The sequence below is a fragment of the Nannospalax galili genome, unplaced genomic scaffold (genome assembly GCF_000622305.1).
Source record: "Nannospalax galili isolate Female #2095 unplaced genomic scaffold, S.galili_v1.0 scaffold281, whole genome shotgun sequence".
Lineage (NCBI taxonomy): Eukaryota > Metazoa > Chordata > Mammalia > Rodentia > Spalacidae > Nannospalax > Nannospalax galili.
The window spans coordinates 5,083,660-5,106,395 of record NW_008349068.1 but is presented as its reverse complement, the minus strand read 5'-3'; the positions used below and the strand labels follow the sequence as shown (position 1 = coordinate 5,106,395).

Here is a 22,736-nt window from a genome sequence, read left to right as displayed (position 1 = left end):
TTCGCTGCGAGCGGCGGCGATGTTGTGGGGCTCGGGCGGAGGCTCCATCTTTACCGCGGCCCCTCCTGCGAGGGGAAGGCCCCGGGCGCGGCTGTCCGGCGCCTCCCCGTCCCCCCTCCGTCCCCCCGGCTCTCTCCGGCTCCTGCCTCCTCCTCCTGCTCCTCTTACCGGTGGTACAAGCTCCTCCGTCACTGCTTTCGTTCGCGGCCCGGATCTCGCTGGAGTTTTATTCTCTCCCCCACGTAACACACCGCGTCAAACTACACCTCCGCCGCGTCACTCACCAACACTCCGCTTCTCCCAGCCGCCCGGGCCACAGGCAGCAGCAGCCGCCGCCGACTGAGGAGCCGCAGCCAGGGAGCCAGCCAGCGCCGCCCAGTGCCGAGTGCGCAGCGGCCACGCACGGAAACAGCCGAGCTCGGCCCGGAGAGGCTCGCACCGCCTCACCCCCGCAAGGGCGGCGGAACTTGCCGAAGGTTTTCGTCCTCTTCCGGGCGAAGCCTAGGGATTGCTAGAGGAAAGCCGGGGAGGCGGGCTGAGATCGGCTCTAGAAAGAGCCGCGTGAGTCTCACCACGGCCTGTGGACGCTTCAAAACCCCGTGGCGGCGATATGGAGGAAACAGGATTTGTGTGCGCCCAGGTGGGGGATTCCCGGGGTGGCGGGGACTTGATGGGAAGCCCCGCGTGCCTGACCCCGGGCGGCTGCGGCGGGCCCGGGAACTTTGAATCGCCGTGGGGCTGGGCCGCGGCCGCTGAGCTGGAGCAGGAACGGGCTGGGCCGGCGGGGCGACACCCACCCCCGTTGCCTGGGCTGCCCCGGGCCACCTCCGGGCCCCGGGAATCTGCCAGAACTGTGCCTTTGGGGCGGTGAAAACTGCGAGACGCATGGCATGTGGAATTCGGCTGCAGAGCGGGCACTACCCAGGCTCTCGGTAACTTCGGCCTCTCTCCGAGGTCTGAGCTGTGACCTATCTCGGCCGATGCTGCACGAAATACGCCCTCACCCCTTCTGCCCGCCGTCTTCAGGCAACATCCTGTGTTGCGGTTTTGCAGCGCTAGCTTTTGCCAGCTGCACCCTTTCGTACACTCACCCCTACCCTGGATCTGACTGTGACTTTCCGTGGCCTCAAAGCTCCTAGAACTGCTCTCTGAGGTTGCCCAAGTCCAACCACCAGTTCTCCACTTTGTTTTACTGAACCCTGCAGCCCTGGGCAAAAGCCTTGTAATTTTGTTCAGTTGGACTCCGCCCCTTACTGATTTCAGTTACACTGAAAGAGCTGCCCTTCCTTTCCTCTATGCCCCGTCCCTTCCTTCTCTTTCTCAACCGGAGCAGAAACATTCTAATCCTTCTCCTCTCTTTAAAAAAAAAAAACCATGAGATGGATAAAAGCCTTTGGCGCCAAACCTAATCTGAGATCAGTTGCCAGAACCCACATGGTAGAAGGAGAGAACCAATTCTCACAAGTTGTCTTCCACAACTGGGGTGTAGTAGTATGCACGTCCTTCAAATAAATACATAAATGTAAAACATTCCTCCCGAAGTCCCTCTAACAACTCACCTGTCTCTTACCGACAGATGTCCTTTCATATCACATTGCTGACCCACTCATCTCCTTCTAGCTTCTGTCTTTGCCACTCACTTGCGTGGCTCTGGGTTGTAGCCTTCCTGTCTATCCAGATGGGTTTCAACCCTTTTTTACAATACCATCCCAGCATCAACCCTGTTGACCATACCCTCTTCCAAATACACTCCCCTCTCACCAGTTTTCCTCCTAACTGTACTCTTTGACAGCTTGCTTCCCCTTTTCTTCATTTGTCTAGGTTTAAAGTTTTATTTTTTATTTTATGTGCAAGAGTGTTTTACCTGCATGTGCATAAGTTCACCACATGTGTGCAAACTAGGAGGCCAGAAAATTGCATCTGATCCCCTGGAACTGGAGTTAGGGATGGGTGTTAGCCACCATGTGAGTGCTGGGAACTGAACCTGGGTCCTCTGGAAGAGCAGCCAGTGCTCTTAACCACCGAGCCATCTCTTCAGCCCCTTATTTAGGACTTTTCTGAGACAGGGTCTCCATGTAGCCCCAGCTGGGCTGGAACTTACTATGTAGACTGGGCTGGCTTCGAACTCACAAAGATCTGCCTGCCTCTGCATCCTAGGTGCTGGGATTAAAGACATTCTCTACCATAACAGGCAGACTTCCCCTTTATCCACCTCCTGTGTTGAAATCTGCCCAGCTGTAATTCTCAAGTTCCACCATATGCACTTTCTAGGGTAGTCTCATTTTCTATTGACTTCAAATACCCTCTGTTAGACTTTCCAATCCATAACTCAGGACCTGCCCCAGAATTCTAGGTTCATCTTCCCAGCAGCCTTTTCTGTGCTTCCATATGGATGGATGAATCCAACTCAACCTGAGTATCATATTCCCTCCCAGGCCTCCTCCCATGATCTTTGGCTCAGGGTTAGGGCATCCACTCAGTATAAGCTAAAAACCTCAGCTACCACTAAGCTGCCTTAGCTTCTTGCTAGAAGTCCTACAGTAGCCACTGTCCAGATCCCCTGAAACTGCCCCTGCAGGTGGCACAGCCTAAGCTCCATTATCTGGGCTTGGCTTTCCCACCCTTTCCAACTGTCTTCTTTAACTTGCTGTACTCTAGCCATATTAATCAGGCTTTCCTGCCCCCTGCCCCCCACCCTCAAGACAAGTTCTCACCACAGGGCATTTGCATATGCCATATTCTTCCAATGGAATTCTCTTATCAAGTTGTAATCTGTTACTCTCTTCTGGTTCATTGTACTTGTAATATACTTGTACATTGTAATTGTTTAGTGTCCTTGCAATGTTTGCATGGGGAAGGACTCCCTCTGACTTGTGAATGCTTGCTTTTCTTCCTTCCCATCCATAGCAGCATCATATCTCGAATATAGCATACCTCCTAAATAGTTATTGAGTCAACTATGTGGTTCCAGGTAAATTTTTATAACATTTTGAGTTCAAACCCTGACTCTTGGAGAGGTTGGGCTGCTATAATAAACTATCCTAGGCTTGGTAGCTTATGAACAACAGTGTCTCCCAATTCTGGAGTCTGGAAGTCTGAGATAAGCTACCAGCATGGCCAGGTTCTGGTTAAGGCCATCTTCCCCTGTGCAGGTAGCCATTTTCTCCTTATAGCCTCACGGTGTCAAGAGTACAACAGCTCTCAGATTCCTTTTTTAAGAGCACTAACTGAGGCTGTGGAGAGATGGGTCAGTGGTTAGTAAGAGCACTGGCTGCTCATACAGAGGACCTAGGTTCAGTTCTCAGCGCCCAAATAGTGGTTCACTGCCATCTGTAACTCCATTTCCAGGAGATCCAACACTGTCTTCGGGCCTTCTCAAGCACCAGGCACATGATACACATACATGCAGATAAATACACACTTAAGTTAAAAATAAATAAATCTTGAGCCGGGGCATGGTGGTGCATGCCTTTTATCCCAGCACTTGGGAGGCAGAAGCAGGCGGATCTTTGTGAGTTTGAGGCCAGCCTGGTCTACACAGTGAGTTCCAGGACAGCTGGGGCTACAGGGAGATCCTGTCTCAAAAAGACAAAAATAAAATAAATAAATAAATAAATCTTTAAGGATACTAACTGCATTCATAGAGGCTGCAGTGCAACCTCATGACCCAGTTATCTCCAAAGGACCCACCTCATTCTCTTAGCAACATGATGGGTAGAATTTTTGACATAAACACATTCACTTCTTTGTACTGGCTCAGCTAATTACTAGCTAGTGACTCTGGGCAAATTGTTTAATCTTGTGATTCATTTTCCCCATCTGTAAAATAAAGATGATAACACCTACTTCATAATGTTATTGTGATGATTGAGATAATAATTGTAGAGTATATGGGGAACTTTGTTTGGCATGTGCTAGTTCATAAAAATGTTGGTTCTGGGGCTGGAGAGATGGTTCAGATGTTAAGAGCATGTTCTGTTCTTGCAGAAGACTTGAGTGTAATTCCCAGCACCCACTTTGGGTGGCTCACTACCACCTGTGTTCCCGGGGAATCTGACTCCTCTTGCCTCCTGGGGCATTATACTCATGTGCACAGATACACACAATATACATAATTAAACATAAAAACAAACCTTTTGTTTATTAATTTTTTTGGTCTTTTTGAGACAGGATCTCCTTGTAGCCCCAGCTGCCTTGGAACTCACTATGTAGACCAGGCTGGCCTTGAACTCACAGGGATCCACCTGCCTCTGCCTCTGCCTCTCAAGTGCTGGGATTAAAGGCATGTGCCACCATGCCCAGCTAGTAAATTTTTTTTTTAAATGTTGGCTGTTGCTAGTTTTATTTGGTTCACTTACCCTATGTCAAATATGTTTTGAAACTGAATGTATCATCTTCCTGCTCTTTTCTTATTCTGGTCTTATGCATGATACCAGCAGCTTAGAATTATCTACCCATGACTTATATTACCCACCAACTAGGGTATTTTTCGGTTCTTTGTGTTCACTCTTCCCCTGTATTCACACTGACCTTCATTAAGGCCTTGTTTCTTTACATCTCAGTTAATTTGCTAGTGCTAAGTGCTTTCTAACAGCTACTTTGCCCTATAAAGCTGTACCGTGCTTTCAGACATGTGGGAATCAGTTTAGTCATGTATTCTTGCTTTCTATCTAGTGGCCCCTGAGCCCTCTTAATCTTGTTCATTCCTTCAATCATTCAACTGCCGGTTATTTTGCAAATCATTTTGGCTATGATCTAGGTTTGAAAGCCAGTTTCTTAATACTCTGCTTCAGCTTCAGTCTAAACCACAGACATGAACGAGAAATGTCAAACTTTCAAGTACTCTCTTTTTGTCTCTAGGATTGGAGTCACCTCCATTTTTCAAATTCAGTTTCTCTCTGTGATTAGTGTTGGGGGTAAGAAAGAGATGAAAGTAGAGAAGACCACGTGACCTAACTTGACAGTGTAAAAGATGGAGTATCTTCAAAGAGGCCTACAGGGGAGAAGGTCCCACGAGGTGATTATAAAAGGCTTCAAGCAGAAAGTGGTATTTGAGAGCTTTTCTCTAACCACAGCTTCCTTTTTCTGTTATTTTTCTCTTGCATCTGCTGTTAAACCTAATATTCACCAACACAGGATTCAGGTTTCTTGAACCTGCTTATCCAGGTTCATCACCCCTGATGACTTTTCTTTCCTATCTAACCCCAAGGCTAGGATGAACTACTTCATTCAATCTAAAATTGCCAGTCCATCACCAGCTTTGTGCCATACACTTTTCGAGGATCTGGAGATACAGCAGTAAACAAAACCGATTGTCTCTTCTGTTAAAGGGACTAAAATCTTCAGACTGCTTCTCTTTGCTCGGTCCTTTGTGCGTTCTCGGCCGGTATCAGGATGGTAAATACTGTGTCCATATTGACAGCTCTCAAAATTACGTTTCCCACATCATTTTCCCAAACTCCAGACTCATATAAACAACTACCAATACACATATCTACTTGGATGTTGTCTTAGCTTATCTTCTCCCAGAAAGCAGACCCTGAGGCAGAAGCTTCTGAACTATTTTCTTAAGGAGCAGAATCCCCCAAAATAGATGAAAAGCAGTGAATTAGAAGAGGTAAAGATTTAGGCATGCTCACACTACTCTTCCCCATCATCCCAATGCATACATTCTTCTAGTACATATGAATATCTGACTCTTGTAAGATGTGTAGCCTGGGCACAAGGCAATGTTGTGTTGGTAGCTGCTGCCTGAAGTTGGTTGGCCAGTGGCAGTGGACAGTAGTCAAAGGCTCCACAGACAAACAGGACCCTAAAAAAACTCTAAGGTGGGGGAAAAAAACTAGGTGAAACCAGACATGACTTTGGTACATCCATCTGCTGCCAGGCCAGTGGGGCCACAGGTGAATGTCAGATGAACACCCAAAAATGTAATTTGGAACACAGCTGTCTGCTTTGAACTCACTCATGATCATGTTATAGCTTTCAAAGCTGTGAGAGTAAGATCAGTTGGCATGTTATGAAAGAGAAGTGGGATGCCTCTGTGAGCTGCCTGAATACCATCTATGAAAATAATATAGCCAAGTCCCACATAGAAACCTTCCATGACTATGGAGCATTTGCAGATGGTCCTCAGCCCACAGTTAAAAACAATAGGAAAAAAAATACACAGCTCCTCACATCCTGATTGCCACGGGTGGTGTACCCTCAATTCTTCAGGAGAGCCACATCTCTGGAGCCAGCCTGAGAATTGCCAGTGATGAGCTTTTTTCAGCTGGAAGACTTGCCTGGCTTTGGTGTCATTGTGGGTATGGGTTACATTGCTAGAAATAGCTGGGATCCTCTCCACCCTGGGCTGTAGAACATCTCTTATGACAAGGCATGGTAATGTTCTTAGAAACTGATTCTCTGACCCATTCCATCTCCACTGAAGAGCTAGAGAATGCTGGTATGGAAGTGCTGAAGCACACACAGGGTAAGCAAGTTAAAAAGACACCATCCGACTCTGAACTCTTAGTGGTTACTGCAGTTCCTGGTAGGAAACCCACCATGACCATGATTCCAGATGTTGACTGCCTGCTCTGGGCCACTGGATGGGACCCAAATTCCAGAGCCCTGAATCTAAACAAATTGGGGATTCAAACTGATGAAAAAGGTCATGTCATCATGGATGAATTCCAGAACACAAATGTCAAAGGCATCCATACTGTAGGGGATGTCTGAGGGAAAGCCTTTCTTGCAACAGGTCATCATGGATGAATTCCAGAACACAAATGTCAAAGGCATCCATACTGTAGCATCCATACTGCTGGCCCAGAACTTGCCCATTGTCCTAGTTTGTTCTTCATTGCTGTGACAAAAATTCTGACCAATACCAACTTGGGGAGTGTTGGGGACCCCTGCTGTTTAGGGTAGCAGTCTCCCCATGTCCGGATAGCCACAAGCTGGCTCGGCGCGATTGGGGAGACTCCTCTTCTCAGCGGGGCGCCTTCTGCTCTCCTCCCTGACTTACTTTTGAAATGCCCGTCACAAGATACATGCCCTCCGGCACAGGAGCTACCAGGTTTTAATCAGACATTGTCTGATAGCATGATAGAAGCCCACCGCCCTATGTAAATGAGGCATCCTAAAAGTACCTATCAGCTAAGGCTTTTACCACTACCCCCACAGTATAAAATATCCTGGTTTCCCCCAATTAATCGGAGCTGGATGACCAAGACTTGGAGCCGAGCTAAGTCACTGAATAAAGGGGCTGTACCACTGACTGAGCTGAGTTCTGTGTCTTACTGCCTACGATCCAGCCTCCCCGGGGGGTGCTATCCTTCTGGCATCGACTCACGGAAATCCAGCTTCAGCTGTCCCGCACCTCTCCTCGTGACCCGGCAACTGACGGTCCCGAATTTAGAGAGAGAGTGCACGGGTGAAATTGGGACGGAACTCGACCGGGCCAGCCCCGGTAGCAGAGACCCACAGAGACCGGAGAAGCAGGGACCCGCCAGCAACGAGGAGCAGATGCGCCGTGGGACCCGCCGCTTCCCAGGTGCGTGCAGGAGACCTGTGCCACGCTAGCAGCTGGCACCCCAAAATCCCCGCATGCCCATAGGGGAGGAAAGGGTTTATTCAGCTTACATCTCCCAGCTCACAGTTCATCAGGGAGCCTAAGGTAGGAACTCAGGGCAGGAAACTGGAGGCAGGAGCTGGAGCACAGGCCATGAAGGAGCTCTGCTTACTGGCTTGCTCCCCTGGCCCCTGCTCAGCCTGCTTTCTTATGCAACACAGGCCCATCTGCCCAGGGGTGGCACCACCCACAGTGGGCTGGGCTCTCCCACATCACTCATCAAGAAGATTCCTCTCAGACATAGCCACAGGCCAGTCCAGTAAAGGAAATTCTCCAATTAAGGCTCCCTCAACCCAGGTGTGTCAAATTGACACTAAAGCTATCCAGCACACCCATAGACTTTCTGAACACAAAGAAGATGCTAAATCAGATTGTGACAACATTCCTACTGTGGTCCTCAGCGATCCCCTTATTGGGACAGTAGGTCTTGCTGAGGATGAAGCCATTCATAAATACAGAAAAGACATGAAAATCTCAACTGCCTTTACCCCAGTAGATCATGCTGTGGTAACAAGGAAGACAAGATGAAAATGGTTTGTGCTAACCAAGAGGAAAAGGTTGTTGGGATCTGTATGCGGGGAATTGGGTGTGATGTAATGCTGCAGGGTTTTGCTGTTGCAGTAAAAATAGGAGTGACCAAGGCTCACTTTGACAACAGGCTTCCATTTACCCTACCTCTTTGGAAAGTCACACTCTGCCCAGAGCCCAGAGACTTATGGGACTGGCATGGGACCAGTAGAGCTCTGAAATGAACCAGTCCATCATTTTCATGTCCTGTTCCAGTATCTCCATATTTTAAAAAATATTTTTATTTTATGTGTATGAGTGTATTGTCTGCGTGTAAGTGCACCCACGTTGTGCAATACCCACAGAAGTTAGAAGAGGGCATCAGATCCCCTGAAACTGGAGGGCTGGGAACCCAATCCAGGTCCTCTGCAAGAGCAGTCAGTGCTTTTAACTGCTGAGCCATCTCTCCAGCCCCATATTTCCTTATTTTAATCACACTCTGATAGTGAAAATTTTTTATAAAAAATACAACTTATTTATGTAGTTAGAAATTTGTTTTGTTAACCTAGTATTGCTTTCCATTTAATCATACTTCACAGTAATTATTTTTATTTTGTATTAACAACTCTGTGCTAGTTTTTTTTCTTACCTTAGCCTCATTCCAAGCATAAAATTGTATGACATACAGTGAAGTTAGCGAACTTCAATGAATATAGCTAACTAATTTTTAAAAATTATTTTTATTGGGGCTGGAGAGATGGCTCAGCAGTTAAGAACACTGACTGTTCTTGCAGAAGACCTGAGTTCGAATCCTAGCACTCACATGGTAGCTAACAACTGTCTGTAACTCTGGTTCCAGGGGATTGACAGTCCTTTCTGTCCTCCACCGGCATTACACACCACTTACCTACACACAGGCAATACACATATACACATAAAATAAAAATAATAAATAAGCCGGGTGTGGTGGCGCATGCCTTTAATCCCAGCACTCAGGAGGCAGAGGCAGGCATATCTTTGTGAGTTCAAGGCCAGCCTGGTCTACATAGTGAATTCCAGGACAGCTGGGGCCACAGGGAGACCCTGTCTCCAAAAGACCAAATAATAATAATAATAAATAAAATTTAAAAATTATTTTTATTTTATATGTACAAGTATATCACCTGCATGTATGAGTGCACCCATGTTGTGCAATGCCGAGGAGGTCAGAAAAAGGTGTTGGATACCCTGGAACTGGAGTTAAGGATGGTTCTTAGCTGCCACATGGGTGCTGGAAATTGAACCTGGGTCCTCTGCATGAGCAGTCAGTGCTCTTAACTGACTGAGCCATCTCTCTAGCCTGGCTGACTAATTTTAAATCTTGTTTTAAGTCAGTGTATTGTTTTAAGTCAGTGTATTGTTATGCATTTCAGGTTGACCTCAGACTCAGATCTCATGGATGCTGGAATTACAGAATGCCTAACCACGCCTTACCTAGCTTGCAAATTTTCACAGGAGAATATGATGGTGGCCATTCATTTATAAATAATGCAAGTGTACAGAATTCTCATGTATTTGAAGCCAGTACTCTAGTCTGCATATTGCAAAGCTGCCCTGAGGGTGTGGCCTTTCTCTCATTCCCTAATTTATTCTTTGCTTTGTTTAAAGTGATTTGAAACAGCTTGTATTATTTTTATGGGAGCAATAGGGAGGCTGGTTAGCTCTGTGAGAGACATTCTAGAAGTGACTCTGTTTTCGGGAGGGAGTAAGTTGAACCCTCTTCAGGAGTCCTTTCCTCTAAGAATTCACTGTTCACTCAATCATTTCAATATTTCTGTACTGTATTTTTAAATTTTTAAAATTTATTTTTATTTTATGTGTATGACTTTTGCCTGCATGTATGTAAGCGTACCCATGTTGTGCAATGCCCAAGGAAGCCAGAAGAGGGTGTAGGATCTCCTAGAACTGGAATTATGGACAGTTGTTAGCTCCTTGTGGGTTCTGGGAACTGAACCTGGGTCCTCTGCTAGTTTTCTTAACTGCTGAGCCATCAGTGTTTCTTGAATGAAGGAGTGAATGGATGGTTAGAGTTTCTCTAGGCAGTATGCCCTGCTCAGCTGTTTCAAACATCTGGTCCATTCAGCACTTCTTCCCCTGCAGTGTGGATGGATGCTAGAGACTATTCATAGCTGAAATCAGTGCAAGATGGCACTGTTATAAATGCTCACTAAGTGTTTTGTGATTTTGACTTTCTAAATACAGAGAAAACACTGATCTGTTCACAACTATTCCTGATCTGTTAACCCTTTACACTTCCCCATGTAAATTACTGTGTTGCATCTTAAAATCAGTTTATTCTCAGAAAAGAGACAGAATGAGAGAGAATCAAGAGAATCCAAAGCCTTTGACATCTACCTCCCTAATAGCTCCAATACAATTTTTCTGTTCTATACAGTAAATATCCTTAGAAGAATTCTGTATGTGTTGTTCCAGTTCCTTTCTCTGGCGTTAAATCGTCAGCTTAGTGCCCAGCATTCTACTGAAACTGCTGTCCAAGTTAAAGAATCCAGTTCCCAGTCTCTATCTTGACCTAGCAGACATAACAACAGTTGATTACTCCCTCTTCCTTGAATACTTTCTTCACTTAGCACAAAAGACACTTCACTGTCCAGGTTTTAGACCTGTCCATTTTATCATTTTCTAAACTAAATTCCTAACCAGCCCTTTCCCTCAAAACATTTTATTTCTACTTGTAACTTTCTTTATCTCCTTTACTAGCAACTTGAACACATGATGGCTGAAGCCATTTTCTGAATCAGCTTCAGCCATCAAGTGTTCAAGGGTTTTGCACATGTTAGGCAAGTGCTCTACCACTGAGCCTTATCCCCAGCCCTCCACAGCAATTCCATACCCTCATCCAAATTATCATCAAATCGTGTCCTCTCTTCAAAATAGATGACCATTTCTATTGAAAGTCTGTTTGTCAGCCACCCTGAGCCTACATTTTATTGTCAAGAGAGCAGGCGGGTAGCAACTTTAAACTAAAAGCATAGGCTGGCTCGATAATCTCTCAACAGGTAAAGGTGCTTGCCTTGCAAGCCTGGTGACCTGCGTTTAATCCTCAGAATCTATGTAAAGGTAGATGGATAGGACCAACTTCATAGGTGTTCTCTGACCTTGTTAGGGTTTGAGAATTGAGACTAATTCCCACAGATACCCAAAAAGATTATACAAAAAGTTTATTCAAGAATTTAAAGTAAAAAAAAGGACAACAACCAAATGGCGGCTAGCTGGGTACAGACTTCATGAGCCAAAGATGGAGTCTGGCCTCGAACAATAGCAGGCAGGAGCTTTTATTGGGGCATGCTACAGAAACCCGCGTGCGCCAAGCATTTTTTAAAATAATTGGATGTCCCCATATCCTGTGTATGGGGAAAGTCTTCATTGGTAGGGGAATGTCTTCAAAGCATTGGAATGTGCTGACTAATATCTTTTAGAGTCAGAAGTTTTTGTTCATACCTTATAAGGCTTTTACATGTACAATATGTCTGAGCTTGTCTGGGCTTGTCTAAAGAAGCTAGCCAAAATGGAGTCAGCGCATTCTGGCTCTTCATCCCTCCCTAGAGTTATGGCAAGGGTTAAATCTTTAAGCCAAGCAAATTACAGAAGCAGAAAGAAGCAGTTAGACGGCGCATTTAGGGCTGTGGAACCATTTCTATATTGTCATAAGGCTCGGGTCTTGATTTAAATGAGTATACTGCGACCACAGTACCATCAGTTGGACTGTCTGTATCCATTCTCAGATGAATTTGAGCAAGGCATTAAGAATACAGGGGCCACAGGTTACTGCTAATAGGAGTAAGAGGAGAGGTCCGACTATTGCTGAGATCAAAGTTGTTAACCATGGGGACCAAATAGGGATTTGTACCAATTTTGTTGATTTAGTCATTTGTTTTCTCTTTCCTTAAGTCTTTTACGGACCTCAGCCAAAGACTGTTTTATAACTCCTGAGTGATTAACACGGAAACAGCACTGTTCCCCTAGGGCAGCACAGAGTCCTCCTTTTTCCAAGAAAAAGTAAATCCAGCCCTCTCCTATTTTGTAAGGTTACCTCAGCTAAAGAGGATAGAGAGTCTTCGAGGTGGCAGATAGATGTTTTAATGATTGTGTGTCTAAGTCTATGGCCTGTCTAAGAAGCCGATAATTTTTATCCTGGAGGACTAGTGCTGAAGGCCCCAGACCAGTTGCAGTGGTTACCCCAACCTCGAGTAGAGTAGACAAGACAACTGCAGGGGTCCCTATGGCCCTATGAGGTCTAGACTCTTCTGAGACTCTGGTTTTCATTTCTATGTCTGTTCTATAATATAGATGGGGAACCAGCTGCCCTAGTACACAAAAATCCCCGGTCTGGGTTAAAATGGATGAGTGGAGGCATGCAGTTAAGCCAGAGGTACAGGCCCACCAAGTGGAGTTGGGGGGCACCATATATGGGTTAGGTGAAGTAGCCCCTATCTCTTGAACAGAGTTACATATATATTGGTAAGATGGGGGGACAATTTTATGTGAGGGAGTCATGCATAGCCCTTTTTCATACACTTGGGTGAGGGTAAGTCCCCGTCTCCCTGTAGGCAGGAGGATTCTACAGGCAGTGGGGTCAGAAGTGACAACATAATTTCCTGGGAGAGCTAACCCATCATAAAAGGGAGGGCTCAGGTCCATACAAAACCAGCAATGGATAGTAAGGTTAGGGGAAGTATTATTTAAAGCAATAAAGGTGGCATTTAGGAGATTCGTAAGCCCAGGGGATGACTGCAAGGGCTCTTGGACTTGGATCTCTGGGGGTGTGGATCTAGGTGTGGGAAAAATAGCAGTTTTATCCAGTTGGACAATTTGGATAGGAGCTGGCCTCTCAACAGATTTAAAAATAGTTAAGGCCGGTGTTGGTCATCCTATAGACTGTAACACTGTCCAAGCCGGCCCCATCTGGGTCCCCAAGACTGGACCCACCTGAAGACGGACTGAAAAAAGTATTTCTGGATAAGTCTCTGTGGTGTATGACTTGAGGCCCTAAGTTTTCCCATCAATCCATTTTTGTAGGTTTTTAAGTTCCTTTCCTTTCGGGGTGAAGCTCAAGGAGATAGGGTTGCATCTAGAGGAGGAACAGGGTCCCTCAAATTGCCTTGATCTGGGGTTTTGCCAAAGGGTTAGGCCCAGGACCGCAGTTACCTGGATCAAGTCGGTAGTGACGGGGGCAGCCCAATTAATATATCCAGTAGACACACAGCTCCATGAAGTACAGACATAGTTCCCTGGCCCCCCACAAGTACTTCTTTGGTCACCATTGTCGCCTGGGAAAACATAGAAATGGTGCTCCTTCATCCTCTTTTGGCCGAGGGGAGACTGGCAAGCATGATTTACAGTGCCTGCTAGCCTACTTGGTGAAGTTCCAGGCCAGTGAGAGACCTTGTCTCAAACCAAAGGTGAAAGAGACCTGAGGAATGACACCCAAGACTGTCCTGACCCCCACACACATACACACACACACACACACACACACACACACAAACCCCAAATAACAAAATTTTTTTTTTTTTTTTAAAAAAAAAAAAAAAAAAAAAACATAAAAAAGCAACAAGGGTTATGGCGTGGCAGAGATTTTAGCTTGAGAGGATTGTCTTTTGCCTGTGTGACCTTCCGTGTCTTGTTGACTTGGTCTGACCAATCTTCTGATGCAGGCTTTAAATGTGAATGATGTATCTAGGTCTGGCCACCGGCCACCTTAACTGCAGTAGGGGTGATGAGGATCATGATGTGTGGCCCCTTCCACTGAGGTCCGAGGGGCTCCTTGTGGTACCGTCTCACCCAAACAAGGTCTCCTGGCTTGAATCCGTGCGGTTGGGCAGGTTGCAGTTCGTAGATGTGCCTCAGCAAGGGGAAAACATTGTCTTGTGCAACCTGTAAGGCCTGTAGGGACTTAAGAAATTGAGATTCAGACACATCAATTAGCACATCTGAAGGCAGCTTGGGAAGTAAAAAGGGGGTGGTCAGCCATACATGGTTTCATAAGGTGTTAGGCCTTGAGTATATGGGGTATTTCTGACCCTGTATAGGGCAAAAGGTAGGAGGCCTGTCCAGTCATCGCCAGTTTCTAGGGTTAATTTGGTCAAGGTCTCTTTACGGGTCCTATTCACTCTCTCTACTTGCCCTGAGCTCTGGGGTGGTATGCACAATGTAGCTTCCAATTAGTCCCCAGTGTTTTAATTAACTCTTGAGTTACCTTAGAGATGAAGGCTGGCCCATTGTCTGACCTGATCATAGAGGGGAGTCCATACCTTGGTATTAGTTCATCAACAATCTTTTTAACCACCATTGAGGCAGTTTCCCCCTTTGTGGGAAATGCTTTGACCCATCCTGAAAATGTCTCTACAAAAACTAGGAGATATTTATAGCCATATCTGCCAGGTTTTACCTCAGTGAAGTCCACCTCCCAATGGACTCCAGGTGCAGTGCCCCTTTCCCTTCTGGCTGGGGGCATGACTTTTCCTCTTGGATTAGTAATCTGGCAGGAGCGACATCTGGAAAGATAGCTCTCAATCATTTTGGTTAGATGGAAAATGTGGTATGGAGTCAGGAGTTCCCATAGCTTTCTCTTTTCTAGGTGAGTCCCTTTGTGAAGTTTATATATTAAGTCCTCTGCCAGCTTATGTGGCAGAATGAACCTCCCATCAGAGGTATATCTCCATCCGTTCTTGATCTTGGTTTTTTTCAGGGAAGTTAAATCTTGATCGTCCTGAGCTGAGTAGGAGGGCTCTTCTGGCAAGAGGGGTTCAGGCAGAATAACCAGTAGGTTCAAGGCTGTTAGGGCTGCTTCTCTGGCTGCTAGGTCCACTTTCCTGTTTCCCTGTGCCTCCAGTGAATCCCCTTTTTGGTGCCCCGGAAAATGGGTGATGGCCAGTCTCTTTGGTAACCATATGGCCTCCAGGAGTTCCAAGATCTCTTGTTTATTTTTGATAGTCTTTCCTTCTGTTGTCAGGAGCCCCCTCTCCTTACATACAGCCCTGTGGACATGAGCTGTAGCAAAAGTGTTACGGCTATCAGTGAAAATGTTAACAGTCTGGTCTTTACTTAGCTTTAAGGCCTGAGTCAGGGCAATTATTTCAGCCCTCTGGGCAGAGGTCCCAACTGGTAGGGAAGAGGCCCACATTGTCTGTGATGGACTGATGACCACTGCCCCTGCATACCTGGTTCCTTCCTTAATGAAGCTACTTCCACCCATGAACAGAATTAAGTCCGGGTGGGGCCATGGAACATCCATCAGATCTTCCCGTGTCCCATGTAAGCTGCAGGGTACCTCCAGGCAGTCATGCAGGACCTCAAGATCTGGTTCTGACAGCAAAGTGGCAGGATTGAGAGCGGTGCTGGAGAGGAACTGGAAGCAAGGGGATTAAGGAGTAAGGCATGATAATACATCAACCGAGCATTTTTCATCCATTGGTTGGGGGGATTTTTAAGGACTCCCTCAATCAAGTGAGGGGTGGTGACTGTAGGGGCTGTCCCACTGGGAGCTTATCTACATCCTTAACCAATAATGCCATGGCTGCGATAATTCTGAGGCAGCCTGGCCATCCTGAGGCCACAGGATCAAGCTTTTTAGACAAGTAAGCCACAGGTCTCTTCCAAGGCCTGAGCATTTGGGTCAGGACTCCCTTCACTATTCCCACTCATTTGTCAACAAAGAGCTGATAGGGCTTATGGATATCTGGCAGAGCCAAGGCCGGAGCCTGCAATAAAGCCTTCCTAATTTCTTGAAAGGCCCTCTCCTGAGTCTCAGTCCGTAGGAAGGATGATTCACTTCCTCAAGTGGCTTTATACAAGGGTTTTGCCAGCTCGGTGAACCTGGGTATCCAGAGCCGGCAGAAGCCTGCCAATCCCAAGAACTCTTGCAACTGCCTGTGGGCTCTCGGGCTTGGAATTCCCATAATGGCTTGCTTTCTGGCTGGTGACAGCCACCTCTGCCCATCCCTTAATATGTATCCCAAGTACATTACCTCTGTGACACAGAGCTGAGCCTTCTTGGCGGAAACCTTATACCCCAATTGGTCCAAGGTCAGGAGCAAATCTCTGGTGGCCTGAAGACAAGTGGCAATTAATAGGTCATCTACGTACTGTAGGAGGCTTACCCCGGGTGTGAGGCCCGATACTCCTGCAAGTCCTGGTGTAGAGCCTCATCAAAGATTGTGGGGGAGTTTTTGAACCCTTGTGGCAGTTGCGTCCAAGTGAGTTGTCCATTAAACCTCTGGTTTGGGTCTTGCCATTCAAAGGCAAAGATGCATTGGGCTGGGCTTGGCCACGGGAGGTGCTGGGGACGGAGACCAGGAAGGACTGGAAGAAGAGGAAGATGCTCGTGACCTGCACTCCCTAGGTCTATCGTGAGCACTCACTGGGGACCCTAAGGTGGTGGAAGTAAATCTTCCTCTGGCGCTGAGGGAAGGACCTTGGGACCTGATGGGTTTTTGGTCTGGAGTTTCTTCAGGGGAAGAAAAGTGGCTGGCCCTTAGGCCCTGATGGTGGGGGTGGCAGTAAGGGGTGCAGCCAGTCAGGGTGGGGGGCAGCAACCAGATATTGCCAACCTAGGATGTATGGGATCTGGTCAGGGTGCCCCAGTTCCCTGAAGATAACTTCTTGAACCCTGTAGATGAGGGACAGGTTAAAGGACCCTTCAGGTGGCCATTCAACTTCAAAAGAGGGCCATTTGATGGTGCAGAGGGTCTGGAGGTAGGTTGGCTTGACATGGAGTCCAGACACGTTCAAAGCCGCTTGTTTGTAGTCCTGAAAATGACTAAGAACTAGATCAAGGGGAGCTGAAGATGATGAAACTTTCTGGCCCATCATGGGATAAGCTTCAAGAAAAAAGAATATAAGGAGAGGGATGAGAATGAGAAGTAGGATGGAAAGTCGATAGACAAGGCGGAGCTCCGAGCAGAGGGTGAGGACGGTATGAGATGGCAGTTCCCTAGAGGGAGAAATGAAAATCTTACAGTACACAGGGTCACCCGAGAAGGCTGCCCCTGTTCCTTTCCCCAAAAGATTTGGCCAGCCCGGATTCCACGTCGGACTAGGCCAAGACTCTGGGTCAGCCCTGCCTGGATTCCATGTCAGACTGGAGCATGACCCCTAAACAGAAGAGGAGTCGGGGCATCCCCTGTTCTCCTCCAGCTCTGGGATCAATAGCACATCCGCCTGATCTCCGTTGAGCCCCAGGATGTCCAGACCACTGAAAAGTGAGAGTGGTCCAGGAGAGAGAGAGAGAGAGAGAGAGAGAGAGAGAGAGAGAGAGAGAGAGAGAAAGTGAGAGACAGAGACAGAGACAGAAGCAGGCAGAACTTACCAAGGCCGGCTCCAGTGGCACTTCTGTGGGTCTGGGGGGGTGTCTCCATTCTAGAATCCCGGACGAGCCCCCACAACTTCACATGGGTCTGTGGCTCTTCACCCCCCCCATAATAAATAAATGAATTTGAAACAAAAGCACATTATACCATGACTCTTTTTAAAAACTTTCCAGTTTTCTCCACTCAGAGTAAAAACTAACACTTTTACATTTAGTCCTTCAAGACCTGTTAGCTCCTGACTTCACTTCCTGTGATCTCTATTCAGTTGCAATGACCTTGTAACTCCCCCCCAAGTCTCTCCTAAAGGGCTTTGCAGTTGCTCTTGCTTCTGCTCTGACTGCTTTGCTCATAGTTTCATGTCTTCCTTGCCTCTTTAAGTCTTTGCTCAAAGGCCTCCATTCCTGTGAAGCTTTTATTACCCAGCTACACTCTTTATTTTTAAAAAAATTATTATTTTTATTTTATGTGTATGAGTTTATTGCCTGCAGGTATTAAGTACAACTGTATAGTGCAATGCCCACAGAGCAGAGGGTGTCACATCCCCTGAAACTGGAGTTACTCATAGTTGTTAGCCACCATATGGGTGCTGGGAATCAAACCTGGGTCCTCTACAAGAGTAGCCAGTGCTCTTTTTTAAAAATTTTTAAATTATTTTTATTTTATGTGTATGGGTATATTGTTTGCGTGTATGTAAGTGCACTTGTGTTGTGCAATGCCCACAGAGAAGAGGGCATCAGATCCCTTGGAACTGGAGTTAAGGACAGTTGTCAGCAGCCATGTGGGTGCTGGGATTCGAACCCCAGGTATTTTGCAAGAACACCAGTGCTCTTAACCACTGAGCCATCTCTCCAGCTCTCCAGGTACACTCTTTTTGTTTGTTTGTTTCTGAGTCAGCATTTTTCTATAGCCTCAGCTGGCCTGGAACTTGCTTTGTATACCAGGCTGGTCTCAGAAATCCACCTGCCACTGTCTCCTGTGCTGGGACTAAAGGTAAGCTCCACCAAGCCCAGCTTCTCAGATACACTCTTCACCTTGATGTTGATCTCCCAGAGTAATGGAGTCTTTTTCTGTGCTAGTGGGCTTAACCCAGAAAACTAGTCTGTAGGGATGACTTTTATTAATGGACACAATCTGAACTAATGACTTTTAATTAACCCCAGCAAATCCATGCTCTTGAGTCTGATGATTGGGGCATCTCCTTGGTAACCTCAGTTTGGTACTCCACCCAAAAAGATATTGAGTGAATGTGGGTATACTTCTAAGTTTCCTTAGCTTCTTTCCTGAGTCTTAGGAGCCTCCCTTTCACCTTCCTCTGGGAGGGAATGTTTCAATGGGGAGGAAATAGCTACACAACACCTACTTTCTTTTTCTTCACAGCACCATCACTTTATTGTATTTATTGTCTGAATTCTCCAGTAAGGCACTTTCTCCCCATCCAACTCTCCCATCGCTGCTTTTATTTTTTAATATTATTTTTATTTTATATGTATGAGTGTATTACCTGCATATGTGTAAGTGCACCTGTATTGTGCAATATCCATGGAGGTCAGAAGAGGGTGTTGGATCCCCTGGAACTAGAGTTACAGACAGTTGTGGGTGCTGGGAACTGAACCTGGATCCTCTGCAAGAGCAGCCAGTGCTCTTAACCACTGAGCCATCTCTCCAGCCCTTCCTCACCCCTGCTTTATTTTTATCTTTAGAGGAGTGGCTGGTACATAGTTGGTAATCAAGTATTTGTTAAATGAATGTAGTTGAAATTCTAGATTTGATCTTCCGGCCATTTGGTGCACATGACAGGTCTCCCTCAGATGACTCATGTCTGGATACATCTGTTTTTTTCTATATTGCAGCCTGAGTCGTGGTGGCTCCACCAAGGAGCCTTTTTGTGGACCCAGTTTCTATACAGCTGGTTACACTTACTGATTTCTGTTTCTATTCCATAAAATGTGAAAGAATAAAAGCTTTTTAGACTATCCATATCTCAGTGTCAGAATCACAGAAGTGATCAGCAAGGTTCTGGCTGCTTTTAATTATTATTTTGAGCACCAGGTGGTAAGGTACTAGTGTTGTTGCCTGCTCCATTGTTCCTGTGACTGAAAACAATGCCATAAATAAAGTCAAATGGCCCATTTTCCCCCTGCAAATTGCTAAATGGCCAGTGGTTGGCAATTAAAAACAATAGTGCTAACAATAAAGATTTATTGACTACTTCCTGTGCCAGACACTGTTCCAAACACTTTTTAATGTATTAACTAATTTAATTCCCATAACAACTCAGTGGGGAAAATATTACTATATTTTACGGATGAGGGACTGGAAGCCACACAGGGTATGTATCCTAGGTCACTGTTGGCAAGTGGCAGTCTATCTAAAGACTCAAGTAGCCTGGCTGCAGAGTCTAAAACCTTCACGTCTGTGCTCCAAGGCCTGCTTGTAGAATGAAGTGACTGATGGGGTCTTGCTATGAAAAGAAAGCAAAGTAGTCCCATAGTTGGATGGAACCATAGTAACTGAAATGCTTTCTTCTTGAATTAACCCTGTTGCTCTTTTCCTGAATGACACCAGAATCAGGCTGATGAACTTCCAAGAGACCTTGTTACTCTTCCCAAGCAAAGAAGTAGGTGGCTTTATTTATTTATTTAATTAATTTATTTATTTTAGTTTTCTATGTGTATAAGTGTTTTGCCTGCATGTGTGTAAGTGTACCCTTGTTGTACAATGCCTGTGGAGGCCAGAAGAGAGCAACAGATGGTTGGGAACCAAATCTAGATCCTCTGCAAGAGCAACCAGTGCTCTTAACTGCTGGGCCATCTCTTCAGACCCAGAGTAGGGGTCCTTGAAACACTCTTCCAAAACCCTCCCTCCATTTTGACTTCAGGAGCTCCTGTTGTAGCTGACCTCTAAATCTCAAGGAGGTTGGTGACTATGAACAGACTCTTACCTGAACCCATTCCCTTGACTGCATGCCAATAGTTTAGTTTGTTTTAGGAGCTTAAACTCTTTATTTCCATTGATGTATCTGTCACACTTTTTTGTGTTGTTTAGTTTCTAGTAACTCTAACCTCTGTGTTAGCAGATGGTATCCCTGCTGCATTCATTATGTCCTTCAGTCCTAGCATGGTGTTTGGCACATAGGACGAGTTCAATACATTCTTTTGACTTCCTCTTCTGTCTTCCACAGGCATTGTATGACACAGGTGCACCTACCTACATGCAGGCAGTACACCCATACACATAAAATTAAAATAATAAATAAATTATTTTTAAAAATCACTTCTTCATTTCCCCTTATTTTTTTAAATTTTTCTTTTTTTAAAAATTTTATGTGTATGAGTGTATTGCCTGCATGTATGTTAGTGCGCCTGTGCCATGCAATGCTGCAGAGGTCAGAAGAGGGCTTTGGATTCCCTTGGAACTGGAGTTAAGGATGGTTTGTAGCCGCCATGTGGGTGCTGGGAATCGAACCCAGGTCCTCGGCAAGAGCAGTCAGTGCTCTTAACCACTGAGCCATCTCTCCAGCCCCTTCCCCTTATTTCTTTTTCCACTTGTATTCATTTCTCATTTTTACTGTCAGCTTCTTTCTCAAGCAGTAGTGGGGTCTGTGAAAACATTTCTGGGGCCTGTCATAATCTCATGGACGAGGGCTTTAGTGAGATTTAGTTATTTCTGTTATGATTTTTGTGCTCTTATTCTGTCTACATCAGAAATAGGTATGAGAAGAATCTCAGTAATTGGAACCAGGAAATAAACTGTTTGAGCTCCTGCTCAAACAAGTGATTGAACATAGGCTTTTGGCCCTGCTTTTTCCTGACATTCCCCAGGAGCAAGAGTAGAGACCCTACATTAGGCAAAACAGTGGTCTCCCCAAACAAATTGCTATACAAACCCAAGGTTTCAAAAGCCTCACAACACCCTTTGAAGAAAAAAAAAAAAAAAAAAAAAAAAAGAACTGGAAAAGCTCCACAGGGAGTTTGGATATCTTTTATCATTTATGCAATCTTCAAGGCAACTGGCTGAGAGACAAGGGTCCTCATGACCCTACAAGTGGCAGCAGTATTTACACGTATGTAGAACAAAGAGAAGCAGGGTCCCTATGCTCAAGGGTGGGTTAACTAACTTCTACTGTGTACACTCTATTAGACCTTATCTTGCTCCACCTTCTTCAGGAGAGAAATAACCTTCTTCCCACAGCACTTACAATCTGCAGAACACCTGTCAAGGACAAGGTCACTGTTATTGCCTCAGACATGAATGCTTCCTAGAGATGTCCATGTCCTAATTCTCAGAACCTCTGAATATTTATATTATCTGGCAAAAGGGATTTTTAAAGATATGGTTAAGGTAAGACATTTGAGATGGGGAGATTATCCTGGGATATTTGGATGGGCCCAATGTTTAATCACAGAGATCCATATATTTAAAAAAAGAGAGAGAATAAGAGAGTTAGAGTAAGAGAGGACAAACCAGAATTTGCTCTCCTGCTAGCTTTGAAGATGGAAGATGAGACCCTGAGACAAAGAATGCAGACAGCCTCTAGGAGCTAGAAAAGCCAACAAAACAATGTCTCCCAGGGTGCCAACACCTTGGTTTTAGTGCAATGAGATGGATCGTGGACTTTGGCCCTCCAGGACTATAAATAATAAACATGTGCTGTTTTACAAGTTTTTGCTAATCAGTTTTGGTGTCACTCAGAGAACAATACAATTCCCATCCCCCACTAGGGGGCAGGGCAGGAAATGAAACAATTACAGTAGAGAAAGTTCACCACATGTTTGGAAGATAGGAAGTGCATGGAGGAAAGGGAGCTGACCTGGCTGAGTAGAGGAGGCCAGCGCCTAAAGCTTATGGAGGGAATTGGAAACCACACTTTCTTCAGACTATTCACAGATTCAGGAAAAGTGCACAGGGAGGCCTGCAGAACATTTAGCTAAGTGTTTGAAAGTTATAAATCCAACTAGCAAAGTGCTAACTGAAAGGAGGGCATACTCTCGCCCCCTGTCTTAAGAAAGAAAGATCTGTGTATGAGGGTCTTCCAGTGGAGGTATCTGATCACTGGCCAGTTACCCTAGTTCCCCGCTCCCCCGCCAGTTGCTAAGTCCTCATCATGTACACAGAACTTCCCTGTCATTTTAGTGCTTTATTCTTTTTTAAGACTTATCTTTTAATTTTTTATTATGTATATTTACTTGTGAGTATGTGCATGTAAGTGCGTATACTTAGGGAGGCCAGAAACATCATATCCT

The 22,736-nt window shown here is 45.7% G+C and overlaps 1 protein-coding gene and 1 pseudogene across 5 annotated transcripts in view; one reads left to right on the top strand and one right to left on the bottom strand.

Annotated features, from left to right (window-relative positions):
- Window positions 1–375, bottom strand: part of Creb1 (cAMP responsive element binding protein 1) — a 63,171-nt gene extending 62,796 nt beyond the window's left edge. For 2 of the 5 annotated variants that reach the window (XM_008846190.3, XM_017801389.2), the window contains exon 1: window positions 169–363. The gene's annotated coding sequence lies outside the window, so the exon portion shown is untranslated. Of the gene's footprint in view, window positions 1–168 lie in introns of all 5 variants that reach the window. The other 3 variants (XM_008846191.3, XM_008846192.3, XM_008846193.3) reach the window with 3 other exon arrangements.
- Window positions 376–5,918: 5,543 nt separating this feature from the next.
- On the top strand, window positions 5,919–8,357 carry LOC103744484 (annotated as a pseudogene).
- The last annotated feature ends 14,379 nt before the right edge of the window (window positions 8,358–22,736 follow it).